Below are 8,933 nucleotides of genomic sequence, written 5' to 3'. Positions count from 1 at the left end.
CCTCTGTCTTCTACCTTTGAGCCAGTTCTGTATCCAAATGGCTAGCTCTCCCTGTATTCCGTGTTATCTAACCTTGTTAACTAGTCTCCCATGGGGAACCTTGTCGAACGCCTTACTGACGTCCATATACATCACATCCACCACTCTGCCCTCATCAATCTCTTCATTACTTCTTCAAAAAACTCAATCAAATTAGTTAGACATAATTTCCCATGCAAAATGTCATATTGACTGTTCCTAATCAACCCTAACCAATCAGTTCTGATGAAGGGCTTTTGCTTAAATCATCGATTTTCCTGCTCCTCAAATACTGCCTGACTTGCTGTGCTTTCCCAGCACCACACTCTTGACGCTAATCAGTCCTTGCCTTTTCAAATACATGTACATCCTGTCCCTCAGTACTCCCTCCAACAACTTGTCCACAAGCAATGTCAGGCTCACTGGTCTATAGTTCCCTGGCTTTTCCTTACCACTTTTCTTAAATAATGGTATCACATTAACCAACCTCCAGTCGTCTGGCACCGCACCTGTGACTATTGATTATCCAAATATCGCAGCAAGGGGCCCAATGATAACTTTCCTAGCTTCCCACAGAGTTCTTGGGTACACCTGATCAGGTCCTGGGCATTTATCCACCTTTATGCGTTTTAAGACATCCAGCACCACCACCTCTGTAATATGGACAGTTTTCAAGATGTCACTATCTATTTCCCAGCATTCTGCATCTTCCATGTCCTTTCAGCATCATGTTCAGCACAACGTCATGGGCTGAAGGGCCATTCCTGTGCTGAGCTATTCTATGTTCTAAATATTGCATATCTCATGATATTACCTTACATTTTAATTTCCTTGCAAAACACCACTGTGTCACTTCCACTGTGGGCGATCTTGATTTTCAGCAATATTGTTATGAATGTGCAGAACTACCTTTAGTAATTAGCTTATAACTGAAATGCTGTCAATTATATCCAGTGGCTAAAAAAGATTTCAGTCACTATTATCTTTGACATATTTCAAAATCATGAGATTGGATTGAGCAGACAGAATGAAGCTGTTACTGTTTGTCAAAGATGGAATGTTCCCAACTCCATGTCAGATCATTCCAGGCTGTAATTCTCCCGATAGTCCCCAAACACATCCACTCCAACAACTCTGCGTTACATTCATACAGCACCTATAACATCCCACCCAGCTGAATCAGTCAGAATCCAAGATGGAGGATGGGAAAAATTTCTGGCTGTAAGAGCTGCTCCTTTTTTGAGGTGTTTTAAGTGTTGGAGGTGATTTCCCCAAATTCCAGGAGCAGCAATTACTGTTTTATATGCTGTTGCATTGTTTTGGAACTTTGGGAAAAAAAAGTCAAAATAACAGCAGTTTAAAAGGGAGAAGAGCAGACAAAGGAAGCACATGGTGAGGACAGTGCAGGGGGGAGAGAGAGAGAACCTGCACAGTTACCGCCTTTGCTGTTTGAATTCGTGTATCACTGGACATTGGAGTGCATCTGGGAAAATTAACAAACAGTGAAATTCACAACTAATCTTGGAGGAACTGTTGGGCAAAGTTCACAGCACAGAATCAGATAAGTTAATTGGTGTTTTAAGTCTGTCCAAGAGAAAGGCTGCAGTAGTGAGTACAATGGGTTCTTTCTTGATTATATGTTTTTGGAGATAAGTCTCTTGATTAAACTTAAAATATAAGCCATAGCTATTAATTTAACCTGGGGCAGTGTTTGTAGAGGAATAAGACGATGTTATTTTCTGGGTCTGTACATTGTGAAGGAGCAAAAATGGCCTTTGCAGTGATATGTACTTCTTGTCAGATGTGGGAGTTTAAAGAGAGTTTAAGGGTTACTGCGGATTATATCTGCCATAAATTGTATTGGATGCGAATCTTATCAGATCGAGTGGATCGGTTGGAGAGACAGATAGAAGTGATGAGGAACTTGCAACAGCAACAGTATGTGATGGATGGCAGTTATAGGGAGGGGCGGGGGGAGGAAGTCTCAGATACAGTCACATGGATGGATTAACTCCAGGAAGGGTGAGAGAGTTCAGCACCTAGGGCAGGAGTCTTTTGTGGATATACCCATTTCAAACAGGGATGCTGTTTTGGAAAATGTAGGAAGTGATGGATTCTCAGGGGGACGTAGCACGAACAGCCAAGTTTCTGGTATTGAGACTGGCTCTAATGCAATGAGGGGTACGTCGGCTTCCAAGAGATCAATTGTGTTAGGGGATTCTGTAGTCAGAGGTACAGACAGACGTTTCTGTGGCCAGCAGAGGAAAAGCAGAATGGTGTGTTGTTTCCCTGGTACCAGGATCAAGGATGTCTCAGAGAGGGTGCAGAATGTTCTCATGGGGGAGAGGGGCCAGCAAGAGGTCATTGTCCACCTTGGAACCAACGATATAGGAAGGGAAAAGGTTGAGATTCTGGAGGGAGATTACAGACAGTTAGGCAGAAATTTAAAAAGGAGGTCCTCAAGGATAGTAATATCTGGATTACTCCCAGTGCTACGAGCTAGTGAGGGCAGGAACAGGAGGATAGAGCAGATGAATGCATGGCTGAGGAGCTGGTGTATGGGAGAAGGATTCACATTTTTGGAACATTGGAATCACTTTTGGAGTAGAAGGACAGATTGCACCTAAATTGGAAGGGGACTAATATACTGGCAGGGAAATTTGCTTGGGAGGATTTAAACTAGTAAGGTGGGGGGGTGGGACCCAGGGAGATAGTGAGGAAAGAGATCGATCTGAGAGGGGTGCAGCTGAGAACAGAAGTGAGTCAAACAGTCAGGGCAGGCAGGGACAAGGTAAGACTAATAAATCAAACTGCATTTATTTCAATGCAAGGGGCCTAACAGGGAAAGAAGATGAACTCAGGGCATGGTTAGGAACATGGGACTGGGATATCATAGCAATTACCGAAACATGGCTCAGGGATGGGCAGGACTGGCAGCTTAATGTTACAGGATACAAATGCTACAGGAAGGATAGAAAGGGAGGCAAGAGAGGAGGGGAGTGGCATTTTTGATAAGGGATAGCATTACAGCTGTGCTGAGGGAGGATATTCCCGGAAATGCATCCAGGGAAGTTATTTGGGTAGAACTGAGAAATAAGAAAGGGATGATCACCTTATTGGGATGATATTATAGACCCCCCAATAGTCAGAGGGAAATTGAGAAACAAACTTGTAAGGAGATCTCAGCTATCTATGAGAATAATAGGTTAGTTATGGTAGGGGATTTTAACTTTCCAAACATAGACTGGGTCTGCCATAGTGTTAAAGGTTTAGATGGAGAGGAATTTCTTAAGTGTGTACAAGACAATTTTCTGATTCAGTATGTGGATGTACTTACTAGAGAAGGTGCAAAACTTGAGCTACTCTTGGGAAATAAGTCAGGACAGGTGACTGAGGTGTTAGTGGGGGAGCACTTTGGGGCCAGCGACCATAATTCTACTCGTTTTAAAATAGTGATGGAAAAGGATAGACCAGATCTAAAAGTTTAAGTTCTAAATTGGAGAAAGGCAAATTTTGACGGTATTAGGCAAGAACTTTCGAAAGCTGATTGGAGGCAGATGTTCGCAAGTAAAGGGACGGCTGAAAAATGGGAAGCCTTCAGAAATGAGATAACAAGAATCCAGAGAAAGTATATTCCTGTCAGGGTGAAAGGGAAGGCTGGTAGGTATATGGAATGCTGGATGACTAAAGAAATTGAGGGTTTGGTTAAGAAAAAGAAGGAAGCATATGTCAGGTATAGACAGGATAGATCGAGTGAATCCTTAGAAGAGTATAAAGAAAGTAGGAGTATCCTGAAGAGGGAAATCAGGAGGGAAAAATGGAGACATGAGATAGCTTTGGCAAATAGAATTAAGGAGAATCCAAAGGGTTTTTACAAATATATTAAGATCAAAAGGGTAATTAGGGAGAAAGTAGGGCCCCTCAAAGATCAGCAAGGCAGCCTTTTGTGGAGCCACAGAAAATGGGGGAGATACTAAATGAATATTTTGCATCAGTATTTACTGTGGAAAAGGATATGGAAGATATAGACTGTAGGAAAATAGATGGTGACATTTTGCAAAATGTCCAGATTACAGAGGAGGAAGTGCTGGATGTCTTTAAACAGTTAAAGGTGGATAAATCCCCAGGACCTGATCAGGTGTACCTGAGAACTCTGTGGAAAGCTAGGGAAGTGATTGCTGTGCCTCCTGCTGAGATATTTGTATCATCGATAGTCACAGGTGAGATGCCGGAAGACTGGAGGTTGGCAAACGTGGTGCCACTGTTTAAGAAGGGTGGTAAAGCCAAGCCAGGGAACTATAGACTGGTGAGCCTGACCTCAGTGGTGGGCAAGTTGTTGGAGGAAATCCTGAGGGACAGGATGTACATGTATTTGGAAAGGCAAGGACTGATTTGGGATAGTCAACATGGCTTTGTGTGTGGGAAATCATGTCTCACAAACTTGATTGAGTTTTTTGAAGAAGTAACAAAGAAGATTGTTGAGGGCAGAGCAGTAGATGTGATCTATATGGACTTCATTAAGGCGGTCGACAAGGTTCCCCATGGGAGACTGATTAGCAAGGTTAGATCTCATGGAATACAGGGAGAACTAGCCATTTGAATACAGAACTGGCTCAAAGGTAGAAGACAGAGGGTGGTGGTGGAGGGTTGTTTTTCAGATTGGAGGCCTGTGACCAGTGGAGTGCCATAAGGATCGGTGCTGGGCCCTCTACTCCTTGTCATTTACATAAATGGTTTGGAATGCAAGCATAAGAAGTACAGTTAGTAAGTTTGCAGATGACACCAAAATTGGAGGTGTAGTGGACAGCGAAGAGGATTACTTCAGATTACAACAGAATCTTGATCAGATGAGCCAATGGGCTGAGACGTGGTGGGTGGAGTTTAATTCAGATAAATGTGAGGTGCTGCATTTTGGGAAAGCAAATATTAGCAGGACTTAATGGTAAGGTCCTAGGGAGTGTTGCTGAACAAAGAGACCTTGGAGTGCAGGTTCATAGCTCCTTGAAAGTGGAGTCACAGGTAGATAGGATAGTGAAGAAGGTGTTTGGTATGCTTTCCTTTATTGGTCAGAGTATTGAGTACAGGAGTTGGGAGGTCATGTTGCGGCTGTACAGGACATTGGTTAGGCCACTCTTGGAATTGTGTGTGCAATTTTGGTCTCCTTCCTATCAGAAAGATGTTGTGAAACTTGAAAGGGTTCAGAAAAAATTTACAAGGATGTTGCCAGGGTTGGAGGATCTGAGCTAGAGGGAGAGACTGAACAGGCTGGGGGTGTTTTCCCTGGAGCATCGGAGGCTGAGGGGTGACCTGAAAGAGGTTTACAAAATTATGAGGGGCATGGATAGGATAAATAGACAAAGTCTTTTCCCTGGGGTCGAGGAGTCCAGAACTAGAGGGCATAGGTTCAGGGTGAGAGGGGAAAGATATAAAAAAGACCTAAGGGGCAACTTTCTCACGCAGAGGGTGGTACGTGTATGGAATGAGCTGCCAGAGGATGTGGTGGGAGGCTGGTACAATTGCAACATTTAAGAGGCATTTGGATGGGTATATGAATAGGAAGGGTTTGGAGGGATATGGGCCAGGTGCTGGCAGGTGGGACTAGATTGGGTTGGGATATCTGATCGGCACGACCAGGTCGGACCGAAGGGTCTGATTCCATGCTGTACATCTCTATGACTCTATAAAGAATAAGAAGGCATTGATTTAAAGAGAAATGCAAATGAGGAGTGATGTAACATTGAATCATAGAATCCCTACTATGTGGAAGCAGGCTATTTAGTCCATCGAGTCCATGCTGATCCTCCAAAGAACATCCCATCCAGACCTATACCATATTATAACCATGTACTTCCCATGACTAACCCATCTAGCCTGCAGACCCCTGGGACACTCTGGGCAATTTAGTAATGAAGAACCTTATCAGACAGTCAGCAATTTGATAAGGGAGTGCATTTTTCCAGACACGTGGTGGAGGCAGATTCAATTGAGGCATTCAAGAGGGCTTTGGATGTTTTTTCAGTAAGTAATAGTATGCAGAGGTGTTGCATTTTGGAAAAGCAAATTGGGCAGGACTTATACAGTTAATGTTAAGGTCCTAGAGAGTGTTGCTGAACAAAGAGACCTTGGAGTGCAGGTTCATAGTTCCTTGAAAATGGAGTCTCACGTAGTTAGGATAATGAAGAAGGTGTTTGGTATGCTTTCCTTTAATGGAGAAGGAAGGAGATTGGCACTGGATGGTAGAACTGGTGCAGGCATGATGGACTATATGGCTTCCTTCTGAACTTTAACAACTCGGTGATTGAAATGAATTACTCTGCAGCATTCTCCTGGTGGGACTACTTTAGTTGGATGGTCATTTATTCCTTAGCATCTTTATAAATTATGAACAAATGAAGATACTGTCATTAAGTAACACTGCATAAACTCTGCTACAGACTATAATGTGTTGCAGAGCCTATTAGGCTGTATCTTGACATGTCACAGCAAGGCAACATGGCAGCAAGTTGGCAGCCTATTACACATCTCTCAATTTTTGTTTCCGCTGAAGTCATTGTTAAAAAAAGGATTGGTTTTTGAAGGAGATGGAAAGTGCAAGGTGTCAGAAATGAATGTGTTTTGAAGATCACAAAACAGGAAAAGGCTGGTGAAAAATCATGGCCGTCTTGGAATCTTTCTTTTGTTACAATGAGATGTGGCGGGGTTGCCCTCTTGAGTTTAACAATGAAGAGGTTTAGTTTTGTTATACGTAAACTGGTCTAAGTAACTGTGGTTCTGTTCGCTGAGCTGGAAGTTTCTGTTGCAAACGTTTCATGTCCCACGAAACGACACGACCAGCTATCCCTAGTAGCCACACATGTAGACGACAAGTAACATGAATTTGACTGGGACAACACTACCATTATAGGGCAAGCGAAACAAAGAACAGCCAGGGAATTCCTAGAAGCATGGCACTCATCCACAAACTCCATCAACAAACACATCGACCTGGACCCAATATACCGGCCACTACAGCGGACAGCTGAAACTGACAACCGGAAGCGGCAGGGACAGGCCACTATAAATGCCGGAGGAAACACCACAGAAGCGCTTCACAGGAGGCTCCCAAGCACTGAGGATGTCACCTAGACAGGGGACGAAACGTTTGCAACAAAAACTTCCAGCTCGGCGAACAGAACCACAGCAACAAGCACCCGAGCTACAAATCTTCTCACAAACTTTGGTCTAAGTAAAATAAAAAGATAGTTTCCACACAGATATAAAGTCAGATTAGAGAATGAGGAAGGAAATGTTGCTAAAGCTGAGAGGAATAGATGATCTGTAGATTGGTGACTTGGTTGGCTTCAGGTTGAATTTGTTGACTTTAGTAGTCTTTTTGCAAGTAATTTAAGGGTGCTGACAGCTGATTTGATTTTTCTAGTTAGTGCTGGACTGAATTTGTTTAACAAGCCCTTTCGTGCACCTAGATTGTCCCTGAATGGCTACAGTGAGTAAACAAGGTTCAAAGCTTGCAAAGTGTGTGGGAGAGAGTGCATGCCACCCACATCTTCTCCCCCAGTGTCTCAGCTGTTTGCCCTCAGTTCTTCAGAGAAACCAGGCATGTAAAACATATAAGTGTTAGATTGTAATATGATCTTCCTTCTGCAACTGTCGAGGGGAACCAAATAAGTTAATTGTCTGTACATTCCAACAGCATCTTGCTTAGGTAATGACTGTGAAGCTCTCCTAACCAGAGTCTTACTGTCCAAGTGCTTAGCCTAGTAGGTCATCCACAACAGTTTCTCCAACATAGAGTCATAGAGATGTATAGCATGGATACAGAGCCTTTGATCCAACTCGTCCATCCCAAACAGATATCCTAACGTCATCTAATCCCAAATGCCAGCACTTGGCCCGTATCCGTCTAAACCCTTCCTATTCATATACCCATCCAAATGCCTTTTAAATGTTGTAATTGTACCAGCCTCCATCACTTCCTCTGGTAGCTCATTCCATACATGCACCAAGCTCTGTGAGAAAATGTTGCCCCTTAGGTCCCTTTTAAGTCTTTCCACTCTCACCCTAAACCTATGCCCTCTAGTTCTGTACTACCCCAACCTTGTCTATTTACCCTATCCATGCCCATCATGATTTTATAAACATCTATAAGGTCACCCCTCAGCCTCTGATGCTGCAGGGAAAATAGCCCCAGCCTATTCAATCTCTCTTTATAGCTCAAACCCTCCAACCTTGGCAACATCCCTGTAAGTCTCTTCTGAACCCTTTCAAATTTCACAACATCCTTCTGATAGGCATATGGATTGCTGCCTGGAAGTTACACAGGAAGGGACATTTCTCTGGATTGTCTCTTGAACTTTGATAGAATCTCATTGAAAACACTGCAGAAATAATCTAAGCCATTTACTTTGTGGCTGTATGGAAACGTTGTAGACTTATTTGTAATTCTACCAGCAGAGAGCAGCACTATGTGTAAAAACTGCTCTTATGTTGTTTACAATATAGGATTAGAATTAGGTTTATTGTCACAGATACCTGAATACAAAAGTACAGGAGTACAGTGAAACGTTTACAAAATCGCCTCTCAACTAGGTATGAATCTTAGATATAAACTAGGGAAGTAAAAAAATTTACACTACCTGACATTAATTCACAGTATAAATTAGAAAATAAGAAATAAAGTTAAAAGGGTAACCATTACAGTCAGATAAACAGGTTACTGACAAACATTATATTGCAGTAGATTAGTGCAGTGTGCTTTCATACTTGAATGTATACATAATGTGTACATTCTTATAATCTGCAATTGTCTATTATTGAATATTGGTTTTATTCAGCTTTAGCTATTTTAACACAAGTATGGTTACAGAAAAGTACTAAGTTAGGTAGCATCCTGTGCACCTTAATGTGTGCCTTAAAAC

This window comes from Chiloscyllium plagiosum, unplaced genomic scaffold, assembly GCF_037043375.1.
Source record: "Chiloscyllium plagiosum isolate Xiang-an unplaced genomic scaffold, Cpla_swu_hap1 HiC_scaffold_2, whole genome shotgun sequence".
In the NCBI taxonomy this organism is placed as follows: Eukaryota; Metazoa; Chordata; class Chondrichthyes; order Orectolobiformes; family Hemiscylliidae; genus Chiloscyllium; species Chiloscyllium plagiosum.
Note: the sequence above shows the minus strand (reverse complement) of the source record.